The sequence below is a fragment of the Talpa europaea genome (genome assembly GCF_964194135.1).
Source record: "Talpa europaea genome assembly, chromosome: 7".
NCBI lineage: Eukaryota > Metazoa > Chordata > Mammalia > Eulipotyphla > Talpidae > Talpa > Talpa europaea.
In genome coordinates, this window is record NC_140074.1 from 74,140,785 (window position 1) to 74,151,284 (window position 10,500).

A 10,500-nucleotide genomic window follows, 5' to 3' on the forward strand; every position below is an offset into this window, starting at 1 on the left:
CTGAGCAGGAAGAGAAGAAGCTGCAGAGGAGAGACTGAGGAAGGAAGCAGGATGGAGCCAGAAGGAGACCTGGAGGAGGTGCATGGAGCCTAGAGACACCTGAATAAACTGCGCTTGTCTTTTGGTCGTGGACTGGGTGACACAGATGTGGGTGAGACCCATGGGGAGGTGACCATGGCAGCTTTTATCTTGATGTTGATTTTGCTCTTTTCCTTCCGGGCTTGTCTGGTTGTTTCTGACCATTTTCTGTGGGTCCCCACTGGAAGATGCTTTAGACGTGTGGCAGGCTTTGGGGCCTTGTTCTGAGCCAATCCCATATGGATGGACTTTTACCCACGAGGGGACGGGTAACTTTGGGTGCTTGATTTAGAAACTAGATTCTTTGCCTTTCCAGTACTGTTTCCTAATTGTATTAAAGTTCCTTTCCATTAAAGTCTCATAGGTTTTGTGTTGATGCCGCGGATGGCAGAACCCATTTAGAATAGGCAGGTTTGTGGGGTTGGGGCTGTCCCTCTCCCTGTCCTATAACATTAACACTGGTTTTCTAAAATGTGTATAAAACCTCAGTACCTGATATGTATGTAAATTGTCAATGGTGATTGGCACCTTGTAATAGTGTATACTTCAATTGTTTATTGACAGAAATTGTTTCTGGAAAAATAGGGAAAAAAGATCTCAACAGATTCCTTTTTTTTTTAAGATTTATTTATTGATTTATACAAGCACTGGGTACAGTCAGAAGCGCGGGAGGGTGAGAAAATTCACCAGAGCAGGGAGCAGAGCAGGCAGAAGGACCGAAGCATACTGCTGAGGGGAGCAACGGGTGGCAGGAGAGGTCTGCGTGCCATGTGGGACCCTCCTCCGGTGGCCGGGATGCAGCCGGGGATCGAACCGGCGCTGCAGAGGTTGCGGGCAGCTTCGCAACCCAGCACTCAACCGCTGCGCCACCGGGGAGGCCCTCAACAGATTCCTATTGGTGGAACTGTTGAGAGTACAAATTTCCTACACAGGACTGAATACACCTGATATTTACTAAGTTTTCTTTGACATAATACTGGTAATTTTTTTGCATTTTGTTCTGAATCCACAAAGTTTTTTGTTTTGAGTGACCGGGACCTGAGGCAGGGTCGCGGTTTTTTTTCCCAGCAAAGCTAACTTGTGTTCACATTTTCTTTCCTGCTGCTGGGGGCCTTGATGCCCCAGCCAGATAAGACACTGGCAAGCAGCTAAGTTAAAGGGCCTCACACCGTGGGGCTGAAGATCTAACATTCCTTCATTTTTTGTTCTTGGTCATAAAGAGAGACAAAATTTATCAGAAGGTACATAAGGCAATAAATTGTATGCATCAGTATATTGCAAGCAAATGGCACGGAAAATTATCTGTTTAGAAAATTAGTTATTAAACAATTTGGCCCACTTGACAATGGGAGACAATTTATTGTACATATCTGACAAGCAATCCAGCACAACAATTGTAAATATATATATATAGTAAAAATATATATATAGTAAATCCTTCTATATATATATATAGAGAGAGAGAGAAGGATTTCTTCTATGTATAATCCTTCTGATATATATATAGTAAATCCTTTTGCTTTTTTAGATGTTTCTTAGGAAAGTTTTAAAATGGAGTTAACTGTGTTAAGAAGTTTCTAGGTAGAAAAAGTTCTGATAGCTGAGTAGTAGCTGGTCTCCGACTGAAGGCCATATGAATAGAAGAGTCTTTGATGCTTAGGCTTTAGCTGATAGGGAATCACTGGCGGCTATCCAGTGTCTTAGGTAATTGTCTAGCTGAAATAATAAGTTTTACTGTTAGGTTTGGTTTTTTTATCTATTAACCTTGAAGGCTACCGTTTAGCTGATACGCGTAGGAGCCAGTGGTCCATGGGAATATAAAACACTAATTGTTTCTGCTTTACATAGGATGATGTAATTTTTCTGATTACTAAAAATGAATAAATAAAGACCTGCTGAGTCTCTCGGCAGAAGATACTTGCATCTCATCCAGTGTCAGTGTCTCTGCACTACCTCATCTCCTTCCCCTCAGCCCTTAACTTTCAGCCCCTTACAGGTCGCCTAGGCCATCTCATCCTTTCAGGAATCCCTGACATGACATTTTGCCGGAGGCTGGTCCTGGCACTCTCCCCTTGATACCAACACAGCATACAAATAGTGGTGGTAATTTTTTGCTACTTGTCTCAGAGTCTGTTTTTGCATATTTCCATAGGGATTTTGTCTGCTTAAAACAAAAAAAAATTGGACATGAGTTTCATTGTGTGGCTTTGCGTGGAGTTCTTCCAGGAATTTGAAACAGAGCTGAACCAAGAAGAGGAGAACCTATTTGCTTTGTTCGTAGGGTTCCAGAGACCTCCAAAGAAGGTGAGGAAGCTTGCCTCCATCGGCAGGACTGGACAACCCGGCCAACGAAAAAGTCCTGGTACCCTCGAGAAGAGGAAAGCCCGGGTGGAGTCCGATGAGACAAACTTTATTCCTGAAGCCTACATGGACCGGATGCCAACGGTTCACTCTGATCCTATATGGAGTATTCCAACAAAGCTAGCTAAAATTGCTGCTTTGTTATTCTGCCCTGTGATTTTATGCAAAAATAGGTAAAATGGTTTAAAAGTAGATTTAGTTTGCAAACTTTTGCTATGCTGTTAAAAAGTTTGGGATCAAGGTTGAGAGAATTTGTGTTTTACATAAGCTGAACCATTTTAAGATTTTTTTTTCCTGTGATTTTGACATATTTGCTGTTTTGTATTGGCTAATGCCTCCAGACAGTTTTTTGTTTTGTTTTGTTTTTTTGGCTTGGACTGATGAACTGTTTTTCCAGGAATGGATGCTTTTGCTTTCCACAGTGGACAATACCTGGAGAGACTGGTTTTCTTTCATACTGGAACCTGGTAAAAATTTTCATCTGAGACTGCATCCCAACATCCATATATTGATCTTCATCACCATGGAAATGTTGGCAAAAAGTGAAAGGGGGAAATTGTTAGGGGAAAAAGGATGTCCTAAAGCTAATTTCATATAGGCTTTGTGGACTCCACCCCTACTCCAGACCAAAGCCATCAAGACACTGGGAACCACAAATCCCATCACCACCGAAGGGAAGGTTGCAGGAACCTGAGGGTGGGGTTAGGCAGCCAGGTTTGGTATAAAACCAGACACGTGGGATTTGAAACAACCCCTTTTTTTGGCTCTCCGCCAGCACGCGTCTATCTGCCAGCTCTCAGAGTGCCATTGGGTTTCCAGGTCGGCGGATCGGGTAGGATGCATTTAAGATTTTATTTCCCTATTTTCTCCCTGAGTTGTACATTTCCTCATTTCCCCCTTACCTTGTAAATAAACCTTTTATTAACCTTTTGTGTGTGCCTGCAGTGGAGTATTACTAAGTCCCTTTTAAGCATGGGTGAGGACCCACAGCCAGGCAACCCATTTTATATCGGGGCTGCTCTGTAACAAAATGACATTTGTGGTTAAATTATACTACTCTTGGACCACAGAGTTTAGTCTATCTTTAGGTCTCTGCTTCATTTCAGTTAGTGGGTGGCAAGGGTGTCCATCTGTTCCTGTGTCTGCTTAGTTCCCACATTACCCCTTCCCCAAATTGCCTTGACTGTCTTTATTTTTAATTATTCTTTTCCTTTTTAAAAAAGATTTATTTATGCGTGCATGCAACAACTCGGGTACAGGCCAGAGGTGTGGGGGCTGAGAGGATTCACCAGAGACAGAGCGGGGAACAGAACATGATGATCTACTGAAATAAACTGCTGAGGGGAACAGTGGGCAAGATAGGAGAGGTCTGCTGCGCCATGTGGGTAGCTCCCTGGCTGGGGATCGAACTCGTGCTGCAGTGGCTGAGGACAGCTTAGTATGTTGCATCTTAATCCCTTGCACCACCAGGGAGGCCCCTTGATTGCCTTTCTCACAAGCTTATCTGCATTTTCTCATGATCTTTTTCTGCTCCACTTGCCTAGACCATCCTGTTTTTATTTATTTTTTTATTTGTTTGTTTGTTTCGTTTATACATGCATTGGGTACAGTCAGAAGCGCAGGAGGGTGAGAGAATTCACCAGAGCCAGAGCGGGGAGCATAACAGGCAGAAGGACCGAAGTACACTGCTGAGGGGAGCAGCGGGCAGCAGGAGAGGTCTGCGCGCCATGTGGGACCCTCCTCCGGTGGCCTGGGAGCGGCCGGGGATCGAACTGGCGCTGCAGAGGCCGCTGGCAGCTTCGCAACCCAGCGCTCAACCGCTGCGCCACCGGGGAGGCCCTCAATCATCTTTTTGATGCATTGTTGGAACTGTTGGCTAGGATTTTTGCATCAGTGTTCATTAGAAAGATTGGCCTGTAGTTTTCTGTTTTGGTGTTGTCCTTGTTCAGTTTTGGTATTAGTGTAATACTGGCTTCTAAAATGTACTTGGTAGAATGCCTTCCTTCTCAATTCTTTGAAACAATTTGTGTAGGATAAGCACTAGTTCATTTCTGAATGTTTGGTAAAATTCATTTATGAAGCCGTCTTGTCCTGGGCTATTGTTTTGGGGGACGGTTTTGTTTTGTTTCATAATTAACTTATTTATGGTGCCCCGTATGAGGAACCCAGCGCGGCGACAGGGACGACCTCTCCATGCTCGACCCCAACAAAAGGGAAGCCTGTCCAAAGGGAAGGACATCCGACTTCATTCTGGTAAGGAACACTGCGGGGAGGCCAAGTTAGGTACTTTCGCCTAGAGATTTCTTTTTCTTTTCTCTGTTTAATTGAGTTTTGCTTTTGCTTTTAAACTATGGGAAATATACTGACACATAAAGAGAAACAGTATAAATTACAATTACAAAATCTTTTAAAAGCGGAGGATGCAAAGTACCTGAGCGACTGCTCAATAAATTACTTCTAATCATTAGACAACACTGTCCTCAGTACCCAAAAGAAGGGAGTTTAGATCTGGAAGACTGGGAAAAGGTAGGGCAATGGCTAAGATGATCAGCTGGATCTGTAAAAGTGTCTCACCTTACCACATGGACTCTCTGTAGATTAGCACTGAGACCCATTCAGGAAGAAAGATAGCACATCCAAATGGCCCAGGGCTTTCTGCCCCAACACATCCTCCTCCTCCTTTCCCTCCTCAGCCATCTCCAAAAAATTTTGAGCCCCTCATAAAAATAAGATGACAATCAGAGGGGAAAATATTATTCAAGGAGAAGGCCAGAGTCTCCAACATAAAAATTTGCCACTTGCTGTTTTTAAAAAATTTAGAAAATATTTCTGACAATGGTATTCAAAGTTCATTTAAAAAAGAAAGTGTTAAAGCTATAACAAATGGGTATGAAATGACTGCATGGGATTAAAAAGTCCTTATCAAAACAGTGCTGACCCCTGCTCAGTATAGTGTCTGGCTTCAGGATATTTCACCACAATTAAAAAAACAAAAAACCCACAACAGTTGGCTGGTAAGGCGGCTGCCTCTGGTCTCTACAAACACTGGACCTTTCTTTTGTCCACCTTACAATACTGTTATGGTCTGTTCTGTGGGTAAAATATTCTATTTTCTTGTGTTTTCCTAATCTTAGAATCTGACTGTTTAAGGTAAAAATTGCTAAGTTACTTTGAACTTGCTAATATACTATACTGAACACTTAATTGTTGGAAGAAAATAAACTTCTAAATTTGTTGGGTCTGTAAAAAGTTAAAACTAATTAACCTGTTAAAAACTATAAAGGGGGCCTCCCCGGTGGCGCAGCGGTTGAGCGCTGGGTTGCGAAGCTGCCCGCGGCCTCTGCGGCGCCGGTTCGATCCCCGGCTGCTCCCCGGCCACCGGAGGAGGGTCCCACATGGCGCGCAGACCTCTCCTGCCGCCCGCTGCTCCCCTCAGCAGTGTACTTCGGTCCTTCTGCCTGCTCTGCTCCCCGCTCTGGCTCTGGTGAATTCTCTCACCCTCCCACGCTTCTGACTGTACCCAGTGCATGTATAAACAAAAAAAAACAAACAAATAAATAAATAAAACATGCCTCTATTTAAAAAAAAAAATAAAAATAAAAATAAAAATAAAAACTATAAAGGGGCCTCCCCGGTGGCGCAGCCGTTGAACGCTGGGTTGCGAAGCTGCCCGCAGCCTCTGCAGCGCCGGTTCGATCCCCGGCTGCTCCCCGGCCACCGGAGAAGGGTCCCACAAGGCGTGTAGACCTCTCCTGCCGCCCGCTGCTCCCCTCAGCAGTGTACTTCGGTCCTTCTGCCTGCTCTGCTCCCCGCTCTGGCTCTGATGAATTCTCTCACCCTCCCGCGCTTCTGACTGTACCCAGTGCTTGTATAAATAAATAAATAAAAATCTAAAAAAAAAAAAAGATAAAAAAAACCAATAAAAGTTTTAAAAAAAAGATTATATTAAAAAAAAAAAAACTATAGAGTAAAGGACCTCCCTGGTGGCACAAAGGGGCTGAGCACTACACTGTGAGGTGGTCCGTGGCCTCTGCAGCACGAGTTCAATCCCAGGCCAGCCAGGGAATAGCACACATGGCACAGCAGACCTCTCCTGTCTCGCCCGCTGCCCCCTCAGCAGTGTATTTAGGTCAGTCTGCCTGTTCTGTTCCCCGCTCTGTCTCTGGTGAATCCTCTCACCCCCCACATGTCTGGCCTGTACCCCAGCTCTTGTATGCATAAACAATAAATCTTTTTTAAAAATTTATAGAGTAAAAATGCAGCTTTCATCAGTTAAATTCCAAACCTCAGATTTCTAACGAATTTCAAAAAAAAAATCTGTGTCTATCATCATCTTATGTCTCCAGATGGTTAATTATAAATGGTGCCTATATAAATTCTAATAAAAAATCCCAAATTTTGAGATCATGATCTAAAATTTTGGTAATCAAAACCTAGTTCAAAACTTAATGGTTAAATTTGAAGTATGCATGCCTTAGGTTATAACGTTGGGTATCGATGGTTTATTCTATGTTCAAATGCCTTTATTTTTAAAAGGAAATGTACAATATTCAGAAAAAAAAAAGAGGATTGACCTGGTCTATGTAAAAAAAATAAATTTACATTTTGATGATTATACCTAAACTTCTCTTAATACAATTCTTTTCCATGAAAAGCCCTAATTAAATTCTTTCTTTCCCCTTGTCCTAGCAAAATTTCAAGATGACGTCTTGCCTCGTGGGCAAGTCACTTAGCAGTACTGAGTTTCTCACATGTATGTAAAAAATGGATATATTAAGTCTCTGATTTTTCCTGGTTTTTCTTTTTTAAATCAACCTATCTAGCGCTTGCCTAAGTAAAACACCTTGGTTTATAAAATTGTTACATTTTGCAATTCTGCAATTAATTAAAAATTCCAGTCATATATATGTGTGTGTATATATATATATATATATATATATATATACACTAAACTCAGTCTTGACATGAAATAGTGCCTAGAATCTCCAAGCATAACATGTGGAATTCCCACCTGGCAAAACAATTAAGGAGTACTCACAAATAAACCAGCCTAGGAAATTTCTAAGTATAATAAATGACACCAAGATCAAATTAAGGGAATCAAAAAAGAACTTCAAGGAGAAAATTTGAATTTCATGGAATCATAAATGTGCTGAATTAAATACTCCTTCATGGGTCCCACGGGGTGATTATAATGTACTGGAACCTTCTGTGGGTCAGGTCCTTTCAGTCATAATTTCATGGCTCCCAACAATAATCCCCCCAGGCACCTTCTGTCCTTGATAAAGCAGATGATGCTCAGGGAAACACCCCATGTCCCATCCCCGGCCTGGAGTCTGCTGAGCCAGAATCCCCCCAGCCCCAGTTCCCCTTTGGTCTCAGAGTCTCTGTCCCCCACCCCTGCTGGGCTGCCTCTCCAACCCCACAGCCCAGAGCCCAGGAGACACGTGAGCCAGACAGACTCAGAGCAGCACTGGCTCCCCGAGGCCTGGGGCAGGGAGGGGACCCCCATGTTCTCTCCCTCCCAGGGGCACCTTCACAAGGTCACAGAGCAGAGGAAAAGGCAGGGCTGCCGGCACCTCCATGTGAGTATTCTGTGGGGGCCAGGCAGGGCCTAATACCCACACCTCAGGGGCCCAATCTAATTCCTGGTGATGTAGCCTGCGTCCTGCTCCCAGGGCTGGTGAAAATACCACGCAGAGCTGCTCCGTGTGCACAGGCTAAAGGGAGTGGCTGGCAGAGGGGCTTATAGAATGACCTTGGTGAGACTCTAGCGCCACATCCAGCTACTGGAGGGACAATGAGTCATGGTGGCTTCTCCCTAAGCCTGAGGCAGGATCCTCATCAGCCCTCCAGAGGGGCAGCCCTGACCCTTCCCCCATGTCCCCCTTCCCCCACTTCCCCTCTGGGGCAGGTTTGGGGCCAGTGGGCATTTTCCTGCAGCCACATGACCTGAGGCTGGAAGTTGTGACTGTCCCTGCAGGACGTGTGCTGACACCTGGCACCTCCCTTCTCTCTTCTCTGCTCAGCCCTGAGAAGTAACACTAAATAAGGGAGGGGACACTCCAGATAGTCAGGGCTGCGGGACATGTGAGGCCTTGAGCTGGAAAGATCTTCATAGTCATTCTCACTCTACCCTTGAGGGTGATCGATGAAAAGACCATCAGGCCAGTGATGGCAGAACCTGGACACAGCAGGGACCCTGAGTCCCCGTCCCTGCTCATCCCCTGATGCCTGAGGGAGGACGGAGGTTGAGGGTCCCCAGAGAGGAGCTGGACACTCCCCTCCTCCTGCTCTTCCCTCATGGAAAATATAGGAAACAAGTGGAGAAATAACTTAGGCCACAGGAAAATATTTATCTATGAGTATATTTGCTATTCTGGGTTGAATATAATTTATGATATTTTGTTATAGGGCAGGGAGAGGGGCATCCCAAACCCTGCAAACCTATTCTAAATGGGTTCTGCCATCCGCCCTGTTACAATTTGACCATAAGTTTAATTTTTTTTCCACATTTTATTTAAATTTTATTTTTTATATTCCCCATATAATTACAACCCCCTTATTTTGACTTCAAGCCCTCCTTTCCCCGCCCCCCATTAGAGTGTCTCTGGTTCATAGTTGTTTGTTGATTTTGATATTTTCTTTCTCATAGTTATTCTTTTTCCTGGTCCCTTATTTAAGTTTTCTAGGTTCCTGCTATGAGTGAGACCATCCGGTATTTTTCTTTTTCTTTCTGGCTTATTTCACTGAGCATGATCCCTTCCAGCACCATCCATGTTGCTGCAAATTGCATGTGTTTATCTTTTTTGAATGCCGAGTAATATTCCATGGTGTATATGTACCACATCCTCTTGATCCAGTCATCTATTTTTGGGCATTTGGGTTGTTTCCAAAGCTTAGCTATTGTAAACAGTGCCGCTATAAACATAGGGGTGCAGGTGCTCTTTGGAATTGATGTTTCTGTGTCCTTTGGGTAAATACCTAAGAGTGGACTTGCTGGATCATATGGAAGCTCTATGTTTAGGAGGTCAAGAAATCACACAGCTCTCCATAGTGGTTGCACACACTAATGATAAAGGACTGATCACAAAAATCTACAAAGAGCTGATGAGACTCAACAAAAACAAAGAAAATAATCCAGTCAAAAAATGGGCAGAAGAGCTAAAAAGAAACTTCTCTGAAGAGGAAATGCAAATGGCCACCAGGCATATGAAAAAGTGTTCAACATCACTTGTAATCAGGGAAATGCAAATCAAAACTACCATGAGATACCATCTTACACCAGTGAGAATGGCACATATTAAAAAAACTAGCAACAACAAATGTTGGCGAGAATGTGGAGAAAAAGGAACTCTACTGCACTGTTGGTGGGAGTGCAACTGGCTTATTTTTTAAAGATTTATTTATTTATGCAAGCACTGGATACATTCAGAAGCGTGGGAGGGTGAGAGGATTCACCAGAGCCAGAGCGGGGAGCAGAACAGGCAGAAGGACAGAGGTACACTGCTGAGGGGAGCAGCGGGCGGCAGGAGGGGTCTGCGCATCATGTGGGGCCCTCGCCGGCGCCCGGGGATCGAACCAGTGCTGCAGAGGCTGCGGGCAGCTTCGCAGCCCAGCACTCAACAGCTGCGCCACCAGGGGAGGCCCGTTGACCATAAGCTTTAAACCCTGATGAGTATTTCAATCTAAGGGCCAAGTAGCAGAAGATGTCTGTTTTGTCTAGAAGCACCTCAAATCTCCTCACTAAAATGTTGTTAATACAGAGGGGAAAAGAGGAAACAATGTTTGATATCAAAAGGACACCGACTTGTAGTCCTGGGTGCTGAGCTGAAGTAACACACTGTTGTTATGGGTTGGGGAGGATATCAGGACAGACACCCTGTGGACACGCACAGGAGCAGGGGGAAGCTCTCTGGGGTGAGGCCTGTGAGCAAACATGTGAGGGGCCTACTTAGGGTCCACAGTCAATGTACATGCTCCTGTTTTCTCCTGGGGGATCTGCAGAAGATTGATAAATATTTTTTAATGAAACCATGAAAGATACTCAAAGACCTGTTT